Genomic DNA, 23,162 nt, shown 5'->3' on the forward strand with positions numbered 1-23,162 from the left:
CAAGGATGTGACACATTTCCTTCATTTTACACTTTACAAGTTTTCAGTTTGACTATCACATAAAACCTTAATAAAATATATTCAAGTTTATAGTCGGAACACAAAATATTACAGTTTCATGTGTATAAATTACATTGCGCTCTAGTTGTGTTTGTAGTTTTTAGCATGTCAACTGATAAACAAATTCATATTTTCTGCTGTTCAAATGTCACACAACTTGATATGTGAACAACTGACAGCAAACAGATTCACAATGAAAAAGGTCCTTTCTTTGCAAGTTGGTTGTTGATACACCCAAGGCCATCCTGAAAGGAGTCATCAAATTTCCCTTGCCCTGTTTCAGAAGAGCTGCAGGCGACTCACCCTCCTGTAGTTTTTCTATTCACTGAACTCAGTGGGAGGGAGGAGAGAGGGGTGCGCAAACAGTGAGAAATAAAGTTTTTCTGGCCTCAACTCTGATTCTCAAGTACGAGGAGTCTTTTATGGTGCATTTTAAGAATGTGGTAACAAGTGAGTTTTAATATACCTTCTAAAGAAATAAAGAATTATTGTTTATGATCTGACACACCTGGTGTTTGAAATAACTTTCAAGGAAGCTCTTTTCATGTGGGAAAAATAGATAAATTTTAAAAAACCGCTGTCTGTTTCATTTGTGCTACACCTAAAGGTAGAAATGCCCTTATAACGTACAAAAGAATGTATCTGTAATTGGGATTGTTAGTGCCGTATGTCACTAATGGCTGGGCTGGCTTTGTTACTCGCAACAAATAATTTTGAATCTAGGCCATGTGTCTGAAAAAGCAGATCTATTATGAAACTGTAACAAGCTCATTTACAGAAATGGAAAGGTAGAACAAAGAGAGCACCCAGGCATGTGTTCCCATCAGAAAGTCAGACCCTTTCATGTTCATTCCCAAAGAGTGATTTGCTGTGATTTTGCTTTCTTTCTTCAAACTGCATCATAGTTCACAGCATATTAGCCCTGATGGGCAGTAAACATATTCTTTTATATCCAATGCTTAACAGCTCCAACAGATGCAGTATGATGTCAATCCAACACATAGACAGGGAAGGGTTTCCAAATTAGAGGCCATTTGTTGACATGTTCACATTTCTTTTCTAACCATCGGTTTTCTGTCACTCTAATTATTACGCAGTTTTAACTCTCTTTAACACTTGTTTTCTTCTTTTTATCTCTCATGTTCTTTTGTAGTTTTTTTGTTTGTAGGGAATTAACAAAGAGATGAATGACAGCAATGTCTCAAGCAGCTTTTCTTTTCCGAGCAGTAAGAACCCAGTCAGTTTAAATTAGGCCTTCCTTGGATTAGTGCTGTCACAGTGTAGATGTCTGTTCCATATGGTTTTAACACAGATCTCCCACCCCACCTCTAGCCCACTTATTTCTGGCTGTGATTGACACACTGTTTTTTTTTTTCTTCTTCTTCTTCTTCCCGTCTGTTCCTCTCGCTGTTGGCTGTGCCTGTCAGTCTGTGTGATAACCAGGAGCCAGCAACCCTGAGCATGTTTGCTACAGCCTTCCTGAATCCACTCACCTTATTCTTTCCTGTCTCTTTCTCTTTTCCTCTCTCTGTGTCACAGGATGAAGGGCCACAACACCTTATTTCCACAAGTGCAGTAAAAGTACAAAGACTCCTCGTTCTGCTACATATCATGAAGAAAGGGTGGTCCCTTGATCCTCCTGGAAAGCCGTTGAAAGATTGGGTGACTGAAAGAAGGATCCCAGAGTTGTTGTTTTTTATTATCATTTTAGTTTTTTCTTTCTTCGCAAATGCCTCTCTTTTCCCTTTTTTGCTTTGGCATCTGTGGAAGAAGATTTTTTGCAGAGACCAACTTTTTGCTGCTGTTTTTTAGACATGATGAAAAGAAAAAAAACTTTATAGACTCATTATGCTCAAAGCATGCATACTGACACAGGATACAGATAAACTCACTTAAAAAATATTTTAAAAAATAAACCAAACATACAAGAAATTAAACAAGCTGCACTTAATGAATGAAAAACTTAAAAAAAAAAAAAAAAGACTCTGTACATGTATAAATACGTGCAAATGCCAACACAAGAACTGAAGCAAATCCATTCGCGCACACACACACTAATATACACAAACACACACACACCAGCCTGCTGCCATTTTGGTTTTTGTGCCTACACAGGTGTTGTGCTCTGTGACAGGGCAAGCTCTGCATCGAAGTGGAAAAACAAGAAGAAGAAAAGGAGAGGAGTGGGGAAATCCAGGATAATTTACATGCATCATTCCTTAGGAAATAGGGACCAAAGGACTAAATGCTTTTTAAAAGATTATAAATATATAAATATATAAATATATATTTAAAAACTCATACCTTGTAGCTGCAAGTATTTACTCATAGTGGAAAAAAAGAATCATTAAATCAATATCCAGTGGCTTACTGTAAGAATGAATAAAAGAAAATGGAAATAATGTATAAAAAAAGACATGGAGTCGTAGTATAGAGGCTGATCTTTCGCTCTGGATGCTGATTTTAGCAGCAGGTTGTAGAATAGTGATGTATACTAGAAAAAAGTACATTTGCAAACTTTTGCTGTTGTTAAAAAAAATCATTTAATTTCCCATTAAAAGTTGGTGAAAGACGGAGTAACAAAAACATTTATCCATGCCTTTGGACGGCACATGTTCATTTTTTTTTTTTCTTAGATGTAAAGGTAACAGCCACTGGATATCCCACTCATCATGATGTATAAGGCACTGCACTCTCTGACAGCTAAAGAGACTGATTTAGCAGACTAAAAAGGAAAACAAGAGACAAAGAAGACTGAACTCCGTGATGTCTGTGCTGGACAGCGTGCAGATATTTAAGGCTTCTCACTGGCCTTTGTGTTCAAGCGACAATCCACTGTAAAGACCAAGTCAAATGGACATGGGGTGTCTTTTTTTCCCCTCTCTTTCTGTTCAATCCCCTTGACCTTTTGTATTGCATCATGAAGTGTATATTTTGAAGCCACACATGATTGAAATAAGATGGATAAAAGACAGATAGATGACCATGAAGAGAACAGCGAAAAAGCACGAGAGGAGGAGGAGTAGGGCAACAGCTACTGAAACTGCCAGGAGAATGAACTGTGTTTAGCAATGAACTAACCTTGTGGTTCTCTCCTCAAGTTAACGCCGAAAAAAAAAAAAGCAGGGACGTCTGAATGATAAGACTAGGCTGTCTGTGTCTAGCAGAGGCATTGCAGTTTAGAGTGACAAAAGTTTCATCTTATTTGTTAGCAGATAAAAATAAACACAAATTTAATCTAATACATTCAAGGAGAAATAGGGTAGGCTGTTAAGGCTCATTTAGCTCAGCTGAACCTAAATTATACAAATTTTACTTTAAACATATTCCCTGACCATTTTTTTCCCTTTATAAAACATGGAAGTTATGAGTAAAAGCAACTGCTTAAACAGACTAAATCTATGAAATGTAGGAACCACTCATCATCCTCGCTCAACTCATCCATAGCTTTTCAGAGTAAAGCACTCTAGTGCTGTCACTTTTTGATTTAGAGTCCTGTTGCCTTTTTTGACTGTTTTAGAGCTGTACATGTGGACTCCTCTGTAAAACCCAATCAATATGTTTGGAGTCAGGCAGGAGCTCTGGTTGTTTTCAGTCACTATGAGCACTTCCTAATTTGCTCTGCAGAACACCAGCTCACATCCGTAAACCAGGCCTTCTGAGCACTGACAGCTGGCATTAAGAGGCAGGGCATGGCAAGAAGGAGTTGAGCAGGAAGAGAGGAAATCAGCGGCTTATCACATTTACATCCTTCTTAAGTGATGCTTCATGGTTGTTGCAGCACAATGTTGCTGACAGAATTAGAAATGGCAGTCAAGCCTTTGGCGACAAATATTATGGATCTGTAATGTATGCTTCCGAAGAACCCGTATTTATTTCCAAACAGATCATATTTCCTGCTTGGACTCTTCTTCTTGCCTTCTCTTTCCTCAAGATTTTGACACAACAACACAGAGAGTTTAACCAAAAGAAGTGCCAGCGCATTCCATTTTTCTAATGCTCCACCTCTGTCATTTAAGTGGGCTTAAGGTCTTGATCCAAGCTTTGTCAACCACCTTGTCTTATTGGGACTTTTTTAATGTTTGAACATTACACACGCCCTTTCAAATCACAGCTGTTCACCATAACCCCACTGATTTTTTATTTTAACCTACTGAGCTACTGCGTGTGCTCACTACACTTCAATTATCTCTTGCACTATATTAAACATGCTTTTCAACATTCTCTAATCACACCGCAATCATAAGCCTCTATACATTAGCAGCAATGAAGTGAAAAATCACAGGGATAATCACCTGGACCCAATGATGGCAGAGATGGTTCCCAACATGCACATGGGTGACAGAAGGAAGATTAGGGAGAATTATGTCTGTGCCTACTCCTTGGCAAGGCTGCTGACAGCTGACCTGGCATCACTAACAGAGCCACATTTACCAGGAGAGTGGATGGGGAATGCAAAACAAAACAATCCATATTGGCCTTAAAATTGCAGAGCAGATTGGCAGTGCCAAAAACTAAAATAGTAGTGCAAAGTCAAGCAAAGCATTAGCTTTCCCTGCTCAACAACTGTTCCAAAAACAGTTGCTTATAAAATGGGTCAAAACCAACAATTTTGTGGGAAATGTCCAATCCTGCTCTCGTAGCAGCTGAGAGTCCTGTGTATCCGCAACAAAATTGCTTCTCAGCAGTTGGCAATAGAGGTCAACCAATTTTACAAAACAACTTGCTCAGACTAGTTTCTTTTCCCTCCTTGTATTTCTGCTAAGAGACTTTCAAAGCACACTTTTGCTCAACTGTAACATAATATGCAGAAGCACAGCTCTTCAGAGAAGAATGATGTCCAACAAATTGTTTATTTTGTAATGGAATTATTACATAACATTTCTTCTTGTACGTTTTCCCTACGTAACCTTTGGTATAAATGCCGAAGAATGCATGAAGTGGGTTAGAAAAAGGCTGCATCCTCTGAACAGTTTGTGTTTATTATCTGTTTGAAGCAGAAGCCGTCAGTTGGCAGAGTAATGTTCAATGAGCAATTGAATGTTCCATGCTTGTCTTGGCAATCCCTAAAATACACTCAGTAACATAAATCTTGCATGCACGCTCCACTGAACTTTTCCATCTTAAATCAGATGCTGTAATGTTTTCTCTCCTAATAGCAGGTTGAGTCCCCAGTGAGCCAAAATCCAGCCCAGCTTAGCCTCCTGCTGTCTAGCTTGGCTGATAGTGCAACATTCATGTAGCATGTACCTGCTATGCCAGAGCTAAATTAGGAAATGTGAAACCAGCACTTGAACACTTTTAACAAGGGTGCTCCGATTACCTTTACACCCTGGGAAGGATGGTGCTGAAGTGTTGAGCATTGAAAGCAGAGACAGTGGCGTATGTGCACTAGAGCTACCAAAATGAGACAGAAAGTTTGTTTTTAGAGTTTTACATTGCTTGTTGAAATTTAAGTCTGCTTCTCTTTCAGTCTCTGAACCCTAAAAAGTGGCAACTACTAAGTTACCAAATTGTGATTTTGCATATTCCCTGAAAGTTGATATAGGTAAAGGTTAGTTAGGACTTTGTCTCTAATAATATAGAACTAAGTAAAAGCTTTCATACAACTTGTTATCAGAATTGCTATGTTACGACCACAAGCTTCAAAGTATTTTATTAGCATTTTTCCACATACAATGCCTTGCAGTGCATTCATTATGAAGTGAATGTAAAAGCACACATGATTTTCAATATTGTTCTACAAACTTTAAAACTCTAAAGTGTGGAGTACATATGTACTCAGACCCCCCAAGTTAACACTTTGTAGAATCACTGTTTGATGCAGACACATTCAGAGGTTTATTTCTAACAGCTTTGCACATCTGGCAGACTGTGTCCACCTGGAATGGGTCATTCTATCACATTAATATGCTTTCACCAAAACCACTACATTGCATCTCTACTTGTATGTTCAGGTTTGTTGTTCTTTGGGACGTTGAGCCTTTGTCTCAGTCTTTGTGGCCCTAACACAGGGGTGGGCAATCCTGGTCCTCGAGGGCCGGTGTCCTGCAACTCTTAGATGTCTCCCTGGTCCAACACACTTGAATCCAATAGCTGAATCACCTCCTAAATGCAGTCAAGTTCTCCAGAGTCCTGCTAATGACCTCATTATTTGACTCAGGTGTGTTGAAGTAGAGACCCATCTAAAAGTTGCAGGAGACCGGCCCTCGAGGCCTGGAGTTGCCCACCCCTGCCCTAACATGTTTTATTTTCTAGCCCCTGCCCTTAGATCCATTTGTCTTCATATGAACTCCAACAAATTGCCCTGTTTAGTGAAGTAAAGAATTCCCACAGCATGATCCAGCCATCGCCATGTTCTATGATGAAGACCCTGGATTTCTTTTCTGATGAATTCTTTCAGGCTTGTTTTAGGAAGATGCTTTAGGAAATTTGCATTTCTGACATACTTTTTCCATTTTCTAGATGACTGATTGTGGGGTGTTGTTGTATGACTTAACCCGGCATCAAGCTTCTCCACAACTTTATCCCAGATCTGTTTGCTGTTCCTTAGCTTTCTTGTTGTTGAGCTTTTTTTTTTCTCTAACAAACCCATGAGGTCTTTATAGAACAGTGTAATCAAATTACACACAGCATACTAAAATTTACACAGATTATCAATTATGTGGTTTTTGAATGAATGTGGTTGCATTAAATTTATGAGGTGTAACTTTATAATGGGGTTGAATGCATTTGCACAGCTCGCTTTTCACATTTAAATTCACACACACACAAAAATCACAAATAATCCCGATGAACTTTAGTGTTAGGTGTTAGGTGAAACAAATTTAGAAACAATCAGAGTGAACAGCATTTCACTCTGGTGTGTCATCATTTATGAAATTAAATATTGCTTTGGCTCTGATTTGCTCTCTTAACAAGAACTTAAAAAAAGGTTTCTAAATTGATGAGATATTTTAGCAAGGAAATAAGAAAGATGCATGCATATTATTACTTACAAGGCTTGTTGTTTAGCGTTGCATATATTCTTGGAGGAATAGAGTGGAATATGAATATCCAACCCACTGGGTGCATAACACTCTGAAATAGTGGTGATTGTCAAGGAAAGGAAGCAAAATGTAATTGACTGAAAGCAGAGAGATAATTAAAGGAACCTGTTGGACAGGAGGGAAGAAATTAATGCCTCTCATTTAATAGCTGCATTGGGAAAGAGCTGTTCCATCGTCTCATTTTGGCACCTAAAAGGGTTTTGCTCTGGAAATGGAATTTTGGATAGAAAAAGGTGGTGGGTGGGAATAGTGGAAACGGGCACTGGGTGGTGTTGGTGCTGGTGGGGGGGTGCTGCGTGCTAAACTGAAACTCCACAAAATCGCTCCCAATGCTCAGGGCATCAGGCACAATGATGTCATGATTAGTGGAGAGGTTCAGAGCCTTGCCTTAACCCTGATCCTGAAAAGGTCGAGCAGACAAATAGGGAGACAGTGTGAGGCAGCAGAGGGGACTGATATATCAACAAATTCTCGGTTTGGACCTAAATGGTCATAATTCAATTCCAAGAGTAACAAAGACACATCTTAATATCCACCAGAATGCACAGAAAAAGACTTAAGGTGTGTGTGGCGACATTTAACAACACCAAGAAATAAAGGTCAAGACTTTTTTTCTGTATTTCTTAATGTAAATAGCCTTTGAAACACTAATAAGGGCGAGGCTCTATAGCAACTTGTGTTGAGAAGCTCAACTCTGTGGGACAATGATGTCACTATAAAATGTATCCACAGCAGTGCAGGGATTTAGGAGAGTTTAAGTCCTCTTAAGCCCCTTAGGTTTGGGCTGTGAACATGCATCCTACAACCGAAAGCGTCGGACCAAGGCTTAGAAATTATTTGACTTAGTGTCAGACCTAAGCCATGGCCCCAAAATGATCCGTTAATTAAGATTCCGTGTACACCGTCATGTCATGATTTTTCTGACAGAAGAAAGATTGCCGGTGCAGTAATTGGATTAGTCCAATTGGGGCTGATGAACAGATATGGCAGTGACAGTAGAGTTCATCCGTCTGTACAAACGCTCCGTGCTTGACAATTTAGAGGCAAAAAGGAGAAGAAAACATCAGCTACGAGTAGACTTTAAGAAATTTATCACAAGAAAACATTTAGGCTTTTGCAGCAGTTACAGAGGCTTTTCCTCTCCAGGTACCAGTTTGTTTAGCATGTACATAAACCATTTTGGATTCAAGCATTTATGACACAAGGTTTGAAACTATACATACATGGTTAGGCTGACACTGGAGGAACGGACAAACAACAAAGCAATCCCAGCAGAACCCCTTATTGCTTGATCCAGTCTACCACTGTTCTCCTAACCAGACAGCTGCATTATACCTGTACATACAATATAGCTTATTTTTAAATTCTGTTTATCTTTCTTTATAGGTCGTACATTAGATCATGTTCAAACGTAAAAAAAAAATAAAAGAATGGCTAATATATTTCAGTGAAACTGAGAAAAGGAACATATTGAATAATTTATCAAAAGCAGAAGATAAAATGTTTTTATTTCTTGTAAAGTGAAATACTGTTGTTTAAAAAGGGGGATTTTATACTCATATCAGTAAATGTTTCTTTATTTTTTCCACTCTGTTGTGTTAATAACCGCTGAAGCTGGGCAAACCCGTTGTCACAAGGTTTAATCGGATATCCTTTGATCGTTTTTCTTTATTTTTTGGGCCGTACAATCCCTGTGTGAAATCCCCTGTGGATGGACGAGTTCAAAGAGATTTTTCTCTCTGAAAGCTATTAAATCAATACAAGAATTAGCAAACTGCACTGTAAAAGGATGATTGATGGACCTGGTCTGTGGATTCAGAAAAAAAGAGTTTATTGCACAACTGAGTCCTAATGGTTTAGGTTTGTTGGAAAAAAGAAAAAAAAATCTTACTTGAGACCTTGTGGTATTTCAAAGCAAAGAAAATATAACCTCAAACAAAACAAAGAGAAAAGGAAAAAACCAGACAAAAAATATCAAATTTTGCCATCCTATTGGTTTTGGGACCTATGCTGTCATATATTATTGTCTTTTAACCACTGTTGGTGTCCTGTAACAGTACCCTTTTTATGTCTTTATTCTTTTCAGGGTTATTTGTCATCATTGACATATCTCTGAGCTTCATATTCTCTGCTCCTTCCTAAGGGATGTTTCAACCACAGCTTCTTACTTAATGTGAGTCAATCCACTAAAGACACTGTGCCAACAGTAGATCATGTGACACCACTTTGCTCCAGTCGAGTCGGTTTGTAAAAGTGAGTTGGGAATTCTGCCTTAAACCCAGCACTACCTGTGAAGAGTGGTCAGACACTTTATTCTGAGGATGCCAAAAGCTCTTTAAAGCAAACATTTAGCCAGATTCAGTTTTAGCCTCAAGCCCATTGTGACACAAATATGGATGTGGTTGTCCACCTCCATTTCCATTGGTTACAAGGACCAAAATGTAAACAAACTCAGCTAGCTGAGCAGTTTGCTTCAATCAAGCATTCATTGAGAACCTTTAAAGTGTTCATTATTCTACGTTCATATTTTTTGTATTATAAATCATTACATTCCCAGCTTCACTATGTAATTTCAGTTTTTATTAAATGTTCAAAATTTATTATAATTTTCTTAGGTATTTTAAAAATAATCATGTTTTTTTTTTCTTCTTTGATTTGAAAGATTTTGAGTTAATGTTTCTGCTTTTTTTGTTTCAAACAGAAATGTAATTTAAATACCGCTGGCTGGGGCCCGTTTCCCTGGTTCGGGATGATATCTCCCATAGTGATCCTGAACTCTGTAGTTCTCTAGTTATTATATTCTGCTTAGACTAAAATAAAGCACAGTCCTGTAGAAGACGAAAACTCTTTTGTCTGTTATTTATTCAAGGTACCCCGTTAAGAATGCATTTTTAAGGTATGGATTTATCATGTCTTGTGCAGAGGTTTAAATGAGTATGTGTCCTAATGTTACATGGATTGCAGAGGGCATGTCATTGTATTAATTGAGCTAACAGCTCTAACCATATCCGAATACCAAATTAGATAAGACGGTTAGTAGAGAATAGTTTAAAAAGGGCGAATAATGCATAATAAATGGAAGGGAGATTGAAAGAGGGAGGGGAATAAATTGTGAATTGATTAAAGGGAAATGGATATTCAGCTCTTGTCCCCAGAAGATTTTACAGTAGAAACAATATCAGATTCTATGAGTACTGCTCATTATCATCTGTAACTAAGTAGGAGGAAAACAGTTAATCAAAGCTTTGCCTCTTACTTCTCCAATGGAAAACACTACACTAAAAAATGCCATATATAAGTGAGAAGGGTAATTTCTCTGTGTTTTCTGGTTTCCTCCCACACATGCAAACTGTTAAGATAAGTTACTGCTCACTGATGATTCTGAATAGGATAAAAGACGGTATTTTTTTTCCTCTTAGCAATAATTAAAATCTCATTCTAGGAGACAAATGCTAGCCTGAAACTAAATGAAAATACTTGCCCTCTCAACCTAATGACTGGATGTTGATGGCTACTCCCATGAAGTATTTTTTCTTTTCTTTTTTTTATCGTTTAGAGGTAGACTTGCTGCTATGCTTATTATCATCCTTTTGCATAGTGAAAATAAGCTTTAGATTCAAGTCAGATTGCTGGGAATTCTCTTTCAGGATTTTCTGGTAGAAAGTGTAATTCATGGTTCCATCAATTGAATATCAACTAGGTCCGGAAGCACTAAAGCAGCTGCACACAATCATGCTAGTGTGTTTAAATGTTCTCTTAATCACATTGTTCTGAATTTGGTTTAATGTAATGGGTCACACATCTTACAAAATGTTTTACTTTTGTCTCATTATTTCATATATTTTACAAAACATAAAGATGCCACTTTTTGATTCTCTTCCTTATTGTTAACTTGTAAACATTGGCAATTAAGGTCTGAAGTTCTTTGTATGTTGTTCATTTCATCAGCTGTTAGCTAACTGGCGTTTGTCCAAAATGTGCTAACAGGCGTAAATCCAAAATTACTGCATTTTGGATTTACTCTGGTTATGTTTGCAGAACATTAACATTTGCTTATCCTTAACAATTAAGTTGACAGAAAAAAACAATAATATAAATCTACTTCTTCACTGCACTTATACTTTAGGTACAGAAAGGTAGTGAGAACTAAGCCTAAACACCAAAGGACAATGAGGAAAATATGTCTTTTTTTCCAGCCCTGGTTTAAATCAATAATGTTTTTGCTATGCACCACACAGGGATGCACCCAATTTGCATTGGCTGGACAAAAGCAATAGGAAATTATTTTATAAGAAGAAACTTAACTGAACTTGCTTGTTGTTTAAAATGTGCTAACCCCTTACGTATCTGCACCCTGAACGGTGTGCCATGTCACTAACATCAGAAACCGCCGCTGCCATCAGGAGGAAAACTGTCATACTATCTGTTTTCAGAATAGAGTGTAATACACTAGGAAACATCAATGCCCAAGCCATCCCAAGACACATAACATCGTTTCTCGTTGATGAGTCTCTTTTGTGTATCTGCGTCGCACCATTGGTGTGGAAACAGATTTATGGATGCTAAATTTGCAGGTGATAAAAAGGTAATGAGTGGTCAGTTGGGGCACTAACTCTTACCCATTCACATGCTGACTTCTGAGCAGAGTCCTTGGAGACTGTCTCTCATTGTGCTGCAAGACAGTCCGTGATTCCACATGACAAACTGGATTGTTCCTGGAGCGAGTCCTGCTGAATTATTTTGGTCCTTTCGATTGCATCTCCTACTCCTGAGATTTTCCCCGACGGTTGCCTTTGAGCCATAAGCCTCGACAGCCACCGTTGTCGATACTCAATCTGTTCTGTAACCCCTAAAGCTGATGAAATGTGCTAACAGGCGTTTGTTTGTTTGTCTCTGGAAGGGGGACCAGGGGAAAGAAAATGGAACAACAAGACTCTTTTGACAGTTCCATTTTTTGCGATGTTTTGGTGTAAGGGATAATCATGAAGTATGGATTGGATAGGGGAAAGTTATTACATTTTGTTGTCTTTATCCTTGTTTGAGCTGGATAAAAAAAGGTCAGATTGTTCAAAACATGGTACTTTGCCATTTTCAGGTTTATCCCCAATTGTCAGTGTAGAGTAAAAACGCTGTTGTTCACACGTCTCTGTCTTGTATGACTCAAAATCTTCCCTGTAAATTTGTCAATTTGATGTAGAATCCTCTGTATAGTAAAGTGCTACTGTGTGCTTTATCGGTGATCTTGATTAACATTGAATTGACAAAGCTCTGTTAAGATGAAGTCAAGTAAAAAGCTCAGCATCAATACTTCTGACTTTTAGTGTCCATTTTGGACTTTACTACCGTGCTGTTCAATCCCATTAATGCACATTTTGTCTAAGAAATAAATAGAATAGAACATAGAGTAGAAACAACCTTTTATGTCCCTCAGTGAGTACATTTGAGTATAAAAGCAAGTGAAAGACATGGAAGCATGCAGATTCATGCAAAACTTACATTATAAAATTAAATATGAATATGAGACAGTACATTAAGGGCATATTTATAACATAAGAACATTTTAAAAAAATATGCTTAGTCAATAAAATTAGCATTCTCAGATTAGAAGATGCTTTCAATTGTGTTTTTCTTTTTTTAAATACAAAATGTGTATGTCTATAAAAACACCACCAGAGTATTTACAAGAACTTAAATTATGCCAAAAACAGTATGGATGTGAACACTCAATGGGTTTGACTTGGGAGCAGTGATGTTTATTAAGTCTTACAGATGCTGGTAGACAGGACTGTCTCCTGTCACTACCTTCAGGATGAGGGGACATCCTATGACAAAGCTGTTTTTTCTGATATATTTATCTAATCACATCCTCTCAATGGTAGATGCATTGCTGCTTCAACAGCCACCGCAGAGTCAAAAGTGTCTTCCAACCTCTGCCTGAACTCAAAAAGATCAGTATCCTTATCACGTAGAGTCTGCTCTGACCCTTTCTGTAAAGAGCATCTGTGTTGTGACTCCAGTCTAGTTTAATGTTCAGGTGAACACCTAGTACTTATAAAAGTCCTTTCAATGTCCACAATGCATTGATGTTCACCAGTGTCATTGTGGTGGATTTTCACCTGTGGAAATCCTCCACGAGGTCTTTTGTTTTCCTTGTGTTGATGAGATGATAACTCCACAGGTCACCATCTGACCAACAAAGTCTTATGTCCACTGTCTGTACTGACTCTACTGCACTTGTGATGAGGCCGACTATCATCGCAAGTGTCATCAAATAACTTTTGTAGATTCAGCTTGGGGATTTGATTGAGGGGTCTGGAGCATAAATAGTGAACAGGAAGGGTGTCAGCACAATTTCATGAGGGACTCCGATACTGCGACTAGCTTGTTAGAGACACAGCCCCTGTAATTTTGCAAACTATGGCTGGCCAAAATAGTAGTCGAGTTTTCACTAGAAAATATGGTGGTCCACTCACTTTAGAACTGCATGATATTAAGAGTACAGAAGAAATCAAAGAACAAATCCTCACAGTGTTTGCAGGTTTTTTCAGGTTAATAAGAAATCGGTGCAAGAGGTAAATGATGGCATCATCCCCCTCGATGCAAAGACTGTACTATCCCTACTATAGTGGATCCAACAAAGACCTCTCCAGAGAGCAAAGATAGTTGAGGACCAACCTCACTAGTCTTCATCAAATTTGAGGTTAGTGCTCCCAGCCTGTAGCTGCTGAGATCCTTCAGATGAGTGGTCTTCTCCATTGGTACCACACAGGAAGTCTTCCATAGCTGTGGCATCATCTCCAGCTTCAGACTTGTTGAATATGTATTCTCTGATGCCACACAAATGATCTGTGGAGCACTTCAGGAGTCTGGAGCTGATGCCAACTGGACCTGTGACCTTTTGCACCTTGATCTTTTGCAGCTCGTTTCTCACCTGAGGTGTTGAAAGAGACAAGATGGTGCAGAAGGAGGGCAGGCTGGAGTTCTCTAAAGCAGCGGGGGTGGGTGATGGCTGAGATCTGAGAGGTGTGATGTTTGGGGAAGAAAAGCAGGCAGTCATCAAAGATAAGGGGGCTTGCAGCAGGTGAGACGGGGCTGGGGGTTGCATGAGTGTCTGATCAAACCTGTTGAAAACTTGTTCACATCATTCACCCACCCTAAATCGCAGACAGTCCTTTGTCCTTGAGATGTAGATGAATCGTTGAGTCTTGATCTGATTAGATGACTCTTCTGTGAAGAACCATCAAAAGATAAGTCTCCAGAAGACACTCCTTTGAAGACAATAATATGCACATTTTTGGACAAGGCAGACAGTTTGACAGAGTAGTGAAAGAAGTCATCTATGTGAAACATGAAAACCGTACCTTGAACACAGGAGGTGGCCTCAAATTTAATCTAACATCTACTATGCAACCTTAACTCATATCCCCAGGAAGTTTCACAAAAACTCACACCATGGGACATATGACCAAAACAATGCGCATGTTGATATTGTAGGGGACTTGCTGGGATTGTATGACACCACCAGGGAATTGAATAGAGAGTTCAACCAGAGATTCATTGTGACCTCAATGGCCTTGTTAGTGATAATAGTAACCTCATTAGTGATCTTTAATGTCTTATCAGTGTGATTGCTTCCGATGACAACTTATAAGCTGGATACTTCCAAATTAAATTTCAGAACTGAAGAAACCTCCTGATGAGATGAACCATCTCCAAGATAACGGGAGAATTCCAGTTACCTTTGAATAAAACTTTGAAGACTTATAGGGAAGAAGACATCATGAGCAGCTGACTGGCCAATCACAAGTGGTCTTGGGATAATTTGAAAGATACAGTATTCAGGCAATAATATATCCTCATTTTTTTCTGTAGCATAGTCTTTAAAGTCAGAGATACGTCATTAAGTTATGAAGATGTCTTGTCCATCATATGTGCTTATGTTATGTCATTACCACCTGTTCTCTTCCATGCTTGCTATAAGTTCCCACATGCCCTATCAACTCAACCATTAAGAATGAATCTTAAAGTAACTGACAGGTTTTTAGAATATAGTCTGAACTTAAAGGAAACTGTATCATAAAAGTGAAAATATACTGTATATCTTTGATCCAATTATATCTTACACTTCACCTGCATCATTGCTTTTTCCAGCCTGGATAAAGCAACAATATCTTATGTCTTTTTACAGCATTTGGGAAGCAATATGTTTACAAATAGATTAAATGGCACCATGTATGCTACTGATTTCAGGTGAGTCACACTCAAAATTACAACTAAAACTTGTATTTTTTATGCTTCCAATTATGACTGTTTCAATTGGGGTAATGCTATTGAACTTAGGTGTGGTTGGGAGGCCTCTGACTCCAAGCTTACTAGATTTATAATGAAGTAATGCCATTTTATCATAGTTTAGACTGCAGACATCACTTTATGTGCTTTTAAATTTCTGTCATTTGCCCATCCTACGTTGTTTGAAAGTAATTGTGAATAATTGGCCTTTCAGCTTCTTAACTATGTCCAACAGAAATATTTACCATATTCCTTCCACTTATCATGCATTTAGAGTTTGAATGTTGGTGTCCATTAATCTGTCAGTGCATCCATTAGGGACACTCAAGCATTTGGGAGCATCTGCACACTTCAACAGGCATGTTCTGTAATAGGAAACATTTTGCTGAGTAAAAGCCTAACTTATGACACTCAAATTTAAAAGTGCAATTAATAAATTTTAAATTTGTATTTCTAAATTTTCTTCTTCTTGTTCTTTTGAAGGTGTTATGGTAACGTTTTTTGTACACTGTCTTGAATAGGGTGTGAATGGGTATGATTGAGGGTGGAAAATTTCCATTCCAACCACCTTAACATGCAAATTCTGAAATAACAAACAATTATAACTAAATGAAAGTGTGAAGAAGACCTGGGTAAGCAAAGCTCTACAATCCATTTGATCCTATTATGTATTACAAAAGCTTAATCAATATCCAATCAAGAGGAATACAGAGAGCCCTGTCTTACAGAGCTCTTTGTTGTCAGAGGTGAGGTTGCCATGGTGACTAGACAGGTGTCGAGAGCTTAGACTGCAGCTGTATTGATGAAAATTAAGAAGCATTGATGGGGCTTGAAGATGCCGGGATTGAAAGGGGAGATAATTAAAGCGAGGGATACAGCGGGAGATGTAGAAGCAGGAGACAAAAGAGATTTAGGCTGGAGGTAATGCAGACAGGTGGAACTTGAACATGTTGTTGTTTGTCTGTCTGACCTCGTTCACCAGCACAATGGGAGGAAGTGTACTTTCCTTCATTGTGACACCCCAGAACACTTGAATGTTGTTAAATGAGAAATATATTTCAAGTCACAGTCAAATAAGGGAATAATTGTTAAAGGCTTTTAAAATAAAGTATGGTTTACTCTACCATGTCTCTTTATAAGCAGTTTATTCCTAATCATTGACACTAGATAAAGCTTAATACTGCCCCTGTGAAGTTTTTATCAATCAGATGGATGTAAAATTCACCTATAGTCTAAATCTCCAGTTACCTTGGTAAGAAAAGAGAACTCATCTTTACACTTCAGTAGAGCCTTCTTTAACAACCCAGCTTCATTCAACCATTACATTAACACATAAAAACTGGAACTTTACCTTCTGAAAAATCTCTTTTTAAATAATTGGCAAAATCTTACTTTGACATATAGATGTCACTTCTGTCTCACAAAACATCTCACTTTGCTTCTTTTTTGGGGGAAATAGTTACGAGACATAGAGCCAGGGGTAAAATTGCATTAACCACATACCGTAAAATAAATAAGCATGCACCAAGCATAAGAAAGCATAACCAAGTGTGTGTGTAAGAAATGTATTGTCAAATGCACATTTTTCCTCCTACTTTTTAAAAGTAAGACGATTTCTTTTACATATCAACTTTGTTGTACTTCACTTGTCATTGAAAAAGTGACACGCTGTGAGGTACAATCCTGGCCTTGTTTGTCAAAACACTATCTCCGGTACAGAAAAAGTAGGTGTTGCTTGGTACCATCAATACAAAGTCTTCTAAAAAAATACTTTTCATCTAGCGACACTTCTTAAACACTATATTTTTCTAGCAAGATGTACATTATATATATATATATATATATATATATATATATATATATATATATTTCCTCAGTTTTCAGCAGGTGTTGAAAACAAAAGCTATGCTATACGTCTGATTTGGTTGAAATGTACAAAGCTAGTGGAATCATACGCCAGACAACTTGCAGCTATTTGCAGCAAAATGTGATCGTACAGACAACTAACGGAGTAAGGGTCACTTCACAAAGGTCACTTTTTGTTGATCTATAACAGTTAAAGTTAATACACAGTGTATGTAGACAAGCCCAATTTTAGCATTTATGTTAAAAGAAAAGACAGTAAGATGTAGATCTTTTTAGCTACACCCCGTTGACAGTGTTAAATCCTTCACAAATCTATCACTCAACCTTGTGAAGTAACCTTGAGCTAAATATGATTACTGAATGCTTTCTGTGATTATATTATCAAAACAAACCAACAAAAAACCCATCTAACTTCACTTTGAGTATCACTTCAATAGAACAGAGGGCACTGTCCTCGAACATAAAACTAGTTCCTGGTAAGTGTAAGTGTAAAGTCAAAAAACGATTCTGAAACACCTGAATCATTGCAGCAGACCTGGACAAAGTAAAGACAGCATCACTGAAGGGCACATACTTATGTTTCTGAAAAAAAAGTGCCTGTAACATGTGTTTCTCACTCCTTGACTCATCCGAGCAGCAGGTGTCCAGCAGGTTCTGTCCATTTTGGCCATCAGCCCCGCTCAGTCCCACAGAGAGCTGTCTGTCAACACCTGGTTAACACTTGAGATAATAGGTCATTAAAGTTTCCCTTCAATCAATGAGTCCAATCGAGTAATCAAGGCCGAGATTGAATGAACCCAAAGCAGCGTGGTGCCCTGTGGGAGCCAACAGCCTTTAATCAGTATTGGATGGAGCCTTGCTTTCATCTGTGGATATACACAGAATTATTCTCCATGGCTTGGCAATATCAAACTGAAAATTTGGTTCCTGTGTTTATGCTTTGAAATGGAAAATCCTTCCTTCGTATAAAAATTTTATGTTGCTTGAACTGTCAAATTTTTTTTAGAAAGAACATTGCATTATAAAAGTTAAAAAAAATAAATATCCATCACTAAGAAAATTGTATGTAAAGGTCTTTCTGAAAAAGCTATTTTGATTTTCATACATCTCCAGTTTTCTACAAATACACCATAATTATTAACAAACACGTAGTATGAAAAGCATCAGTAATATTTATGTTGGAAAATTACAGAATTGTATATCTTGTAAGTGTTTGAAACACAATGATTTCACAACAAGAAAGGCATAATTTATAATAATAGTAAGAAGAACTACTTTTAGGCTTGTAAACAACCGTGCCCTGGATAGTGTTTGGGCATACATTGATATGCACTGCACTCGGTTATTAGCCAAACTGTCTGACATCTCAGCTAAAGTGAAGTTGCATATTTGTTTTGTTTATGTGGCTGCATGGTCTTTTCTTGAATTGATGCACTCTTTATTATTTTATGCAAAAAGAGATGAGTATTCGGCTCTTCTTTGACTCTTTCATAGCCTTATAATGAATTAAAGCTGTCTGGATAAGTCTATCCCTATAATTCAACAGCAGCTTGGTCCTACAGGACAAGGCATGCACAATGCCAGTGTGGTTCATAAAAAGGCATATCACTGCAGGGAAGTGTGTCTAATTCTGCTCTGAGAGTAGCTCTCGTAAAGAGACATTGTGGCTAGCCTACTAATAGAGCTGTGAGGGGAGAATGATGCAACACGGAGGCAATGCTTTAATTTGCCCTTGGTTTTGCACAGGCATCTAGGAACAGCCACTCAGTTCCAAAGCTGATTGGCCCGTTTACCTTTAGTCATGGGCCAACCACTCGCCTCTAAGCTGTGAGGTAGCTGGATTTAGAAAGTGCTCAATTTTATTCTGTTGTGCTCATTTTGTGGGCCTGGGTAGGTCAAACCAAGTAGATGCAATCTCTATGACTGCGGGTGTAATACTGGAGGGGGGTTTCTTTACCTCTTACAATACTTGCCACAAAATGGCTCTTTGCCTTTTATATTAGTTATAATTGTTTAACGTTCATTCTTGTCAAGTGATGTTTACAGTTCAACCCAATGGGTCCAGAGTGCTATTTGTATCTTAGCAACCTGTGCAGCAACAGAAGAAGTTCAGAGAAGCTGCTTATTAACCTGTTGCTATGACTACAGCTGTAGGCAATAACAGAAAGGACTTTATTAACCCTTTCAAACACCGCCACCACCCCGTATCAACAGAGAGACAGATGATGCTCAGAATATTTGTTAAATGGAAGCTTCACAGGCTTTTTAGTTATATTTGTTCCTCAGCTACCCATGGAATTTTGCACGTTTCCTTCGATTGACGCGTCCTCAGCCCAGAAAGTCAAATAATTGGACTGTCATCTTAAAGAAAACAGAACCAAAACAAAGACAATTACTTTTCCTTCACTGAGCGTTGAGAATACTTTATTGCATGAGCATAAATGGAGTGCATGCAGTGGGACACATTGCAAGCCCAGTCAATCAGGTGTGCATGTGTGAAAGGATGCAGATGTTCCCATTTTTCTGCACACCTCCAAACAGGAGCACTGAGCGGTGACAAATGCTTCCAACGAACAGGTCGGAGCTCGAGTGTGAGTTGATTTGAATTGATATTATTCCAGGCCACATCAATGCATTTTTCTTTTTTTTTCGCCAGCTGCAATTACGCCCCTCACGTCAATTCATCAAGAGATTTGCATGAGGTAATTGTTGCCGTCACATCTACTGATGCATTTTTATTACGTTTCAATTAGGAATTGAATCCAATTAGGGGAGTCATTCCAATCAACAAATAGGAGTATCTCCTACAGTGTGAAGAGCCTTCTGAGCTGAAGGACAGACGCTGTGTCAGAGGAGCATCGGCAATTTAATTATTCGCCATTTGCATTGCCTTTCATGTTAAATTGTTAAACTGAATAATAAGAAAACTGTTTCATAAAGTGTAATTTATCTATCTTTTTTTTATTTCTTGTCTCTAGTTTGGATCTTGTTTGGCTACATTAAGACTTCAAAGGAGCCACAAAAGAGTAAACAACTGAGATTTTGATTCAGTAGGAACATTTTATTAAGCACTTCTTTCTCTGCTCATTTTTAGAGCTTTTAAGCATGCTTTATTTTTTAAAGTGAAAGTGTTTTTTTTTCTCTGAGGTAAGCAATAATCCCCTTTCAAATCACAAAATATATAAATCCTGACAGCAAAACTCAGAGGCGTATTAACCACTATTTATCTGCTTATGATTTTCCTTTATACAACACTGTCTGCAATTGGTGTAGTGCAGCTTCTATGTATTTCAAAAGAGGCTGACGATTTTAATTTTAAACTCCCAGATCCCAGACTATGACTTCATGTTAATAGCCTTTTTTTAGAATCAGATGAAAACCTGTCCTGAGAAAGACAGAGAGGCGAACAGCAGCTGCAGAGGAACGGCGTGTTTGATCAGACCAGAGCAGAGTTAAGAGAGCCAAGAGTTTGTGTATACACCACTACTGCCCCCTAGGGGGGAGTGCAGGGATAATCTGTTCTAAGAGCGGCAGATGGCATTTTCAGCTTCAGCACCAAAGAGGACTGTTTCCATCCTCCAACAAGGAAACTCATGAAGAACAAGCACTCCTGTGGGCTTCTGTCATCACCCCACTAATCAGATTTGTATTGGGTGGAAAAAAAATAAATGGAAATTTTGTAACTCAGCATGCTACATGGCCAAATGCATGAATAAACAAAACTGTTAGTCTTCCGCAACAATATTTTTACAGTTTAAAATTCTTTAAAACAGATACTCGTGATATAAACATTGAAACATTCTGATGGCATTATTTTACATGGTCCATTACCCATTGTTATATATGCTCCCAATAACATTCTATTAAAACTGAAAATGTTTCCTTGTAACATATCTGTAGTCTTACCTTTTCCACTTCCAAAGAAAAAAAAATCTCAGCAAGGATAGTGGTCTAAGTCATAATTTCTCCTTTTTATATTATGATGGCATGCTTTAAGAGAAAAAAGTAGAAATTTCTCTCACTCACAAATAGAAGAGAAACACATGTAAGAGCACTGAAACTACATTGCAGCAAATAGATCTGTGCAGATTGCCCACTTAGCCTGTTGCATTGTACCTCCTGCATTTGCTTTCCATCTCTGCTCTTATTTTCATCCTTTCCTCTGTGCCCTCTTTGTGCCTATCCTCACACAGTCTCTGTCAGGTGTGCACCTCTACTTCCTGTCCCCATTGTCCTGTCTCTTGTCATTTTTTCACCCGTCCCTCATCCCTCCGCCATCATCAAGGACCCGCTGGCCTCCTATGTAGAGCCGGTGGAGTGAAGGGTCTGTATCTCAGCAACGCACCTAGCAACCGCTCCTCGTAACTATGGATTATAACCTGTTGCCAAGGGAGACTGAGATAGAGAATTGATTTTTTTCTTCTTTTTTTTCTTATTCTGTGATAAAATTCAAAGCGAATTAGATTCAGGAATAAACAATGTGTCACCAAGTATTATGAGTAATACTGACAACTTACTTTATATTTTATAAGCCATAAATCTACCATCTCTGAATCTTTACCGTCATATTTGATAGAGATCAGCACCAGAGTGTTCACTTAACATCATGTACTTATGAAAATTTTGATTTCTGATTTAAAATCTATATTAGCATTCTGATCTGTCAGCACTGTAAATGTAAATGTAATATCAAATATAACCAAAATACACATTTGTTGAGACTGTCTTATTTTTTTTGTGCTAATGATTTAAACGCATACAATGTCCTGAAAAAAATTTTCATACATACAACATTTTTAAATTTTGTCACATTACATCAAAAACACCCCCTTATGTATATAAGTCATAGACCACTATAAATTAGTGCATAATTTGGAAGTGGAAATAAAATGATAAATATTAAAGTTTGCACCAATTGAAATCTGAAAAGTGATGCATACCTCTGAGTCAATATGTTGTAGAAACACCTTCTGAATCACTCAGTGCAGCAAGAGAATATTTTCTGTCATCTTTTCAATCTTTAGATTAGATAGAGAGAAACACCTACTTTTCAAAATTACCAAAGATTTTCAATTACATTTGGTTCAAGAATTTGACCGGACAATTTTACACTTGACTATATTTTTGATCTTACCCAGTTTCATTCCAGCATGCACTGTCTATAAAATCCTTGTTTTGACAGAGGGAAATCTCTATATCTAGATTTATAAGTCTCAAACTAGCTTTCTTTCAGGATTGTCATGTGTATAGTGGCTCTATCCATCTTCAACCTTGACCAATTTCCATGTCCCTTGTGAAGTAAAGGATCCCCAAATCAAGATGCTGCCACAGTCACATCTCACCCAGTGTGAAATGTTGATTGTCCTTCACACACAGAGTTTGGCATGTGGGACAAAATAATTAACTTTGGTCTTATGCGAAGAGAGCACATCACATTCTTCCACGTTTTCTGTGTTCCCTACACGGCTTACACAACTAAAAAAACAACTTTTACGTTTGTTTCAAGAATGCCTTTTTTTGGCCACAATTGAGAAGGCCACATGGTTGACTGCATGGCAAATAGAGACCCTACCTACAGGTTCTTGAGTGACTACAGGCTTCTTGGACCCATCTCAGAATACTGCTGTCCTTGTACTGTTGGCCTGTTTAGGTGGAATGTCTTTCCTCACACAGTCTCTACAGGTTTGAAGTTGTATCAGACTCATTCCAGGCTCACATCAGAGACTGAACATTGCTCTAGGAGCTTTACAATACTAGTTTGGATATTGTTTTATAACCTAACTGCACCACAACTTTATGCCTGGTGTGTCTGCTGTGGCTGTGTTCCTTGGGGCTCATAACGCTGTTTGCTCAGCTATGTTTTCTCACAGCACAGACTTTTGAAGCCTAAATACTCAC

At 38.1% G+C, this 23,162-nt stretch overlaps 1 protein-coding gene across 6 annotated transcripts in view; it reads left to right on the plus strand.

The window, feature by feature from the left end:
- Positions 1-2,041, plus strand: part of LOC102228085 (CUGBP Elav-like family member 4) — a 163,101-nt gene extending 161,060 nt beyond the window's left edge. For all 6 annotated transcript variants that reach the window (XR_002752648.1, XM_023332573.1, XM_023332575.1 and 3 more), the window contains one exon: positions 1,600-2,041. The gene's annotated coding sequence lies outside the window, so the exon portion shown is untranslated. The remainder of the gene's footprint in view (positions 1-1,599) is intronic.
- Positions 2,042-23,162: the final 21,121 nt, after the last annotated feature.

The sequence above is a fragment of the Xiphophorus maculatus genome, chromosome 4 (genome assembly GCF_002775205.1).
Source record: "Xiphophorus maculatus strain JP 163 A chromosome 4, X_maculatus-5.0-male, whole genome shotgun sequence".
In the NCBI taxonomy this organism is placed as follows: Eukaryota; Metazoa; Chordata; class Actinopteri; order Cyprinodontiformes; family Poeciliidae; genus Xiphophorus; species Xiphophorus maculatus.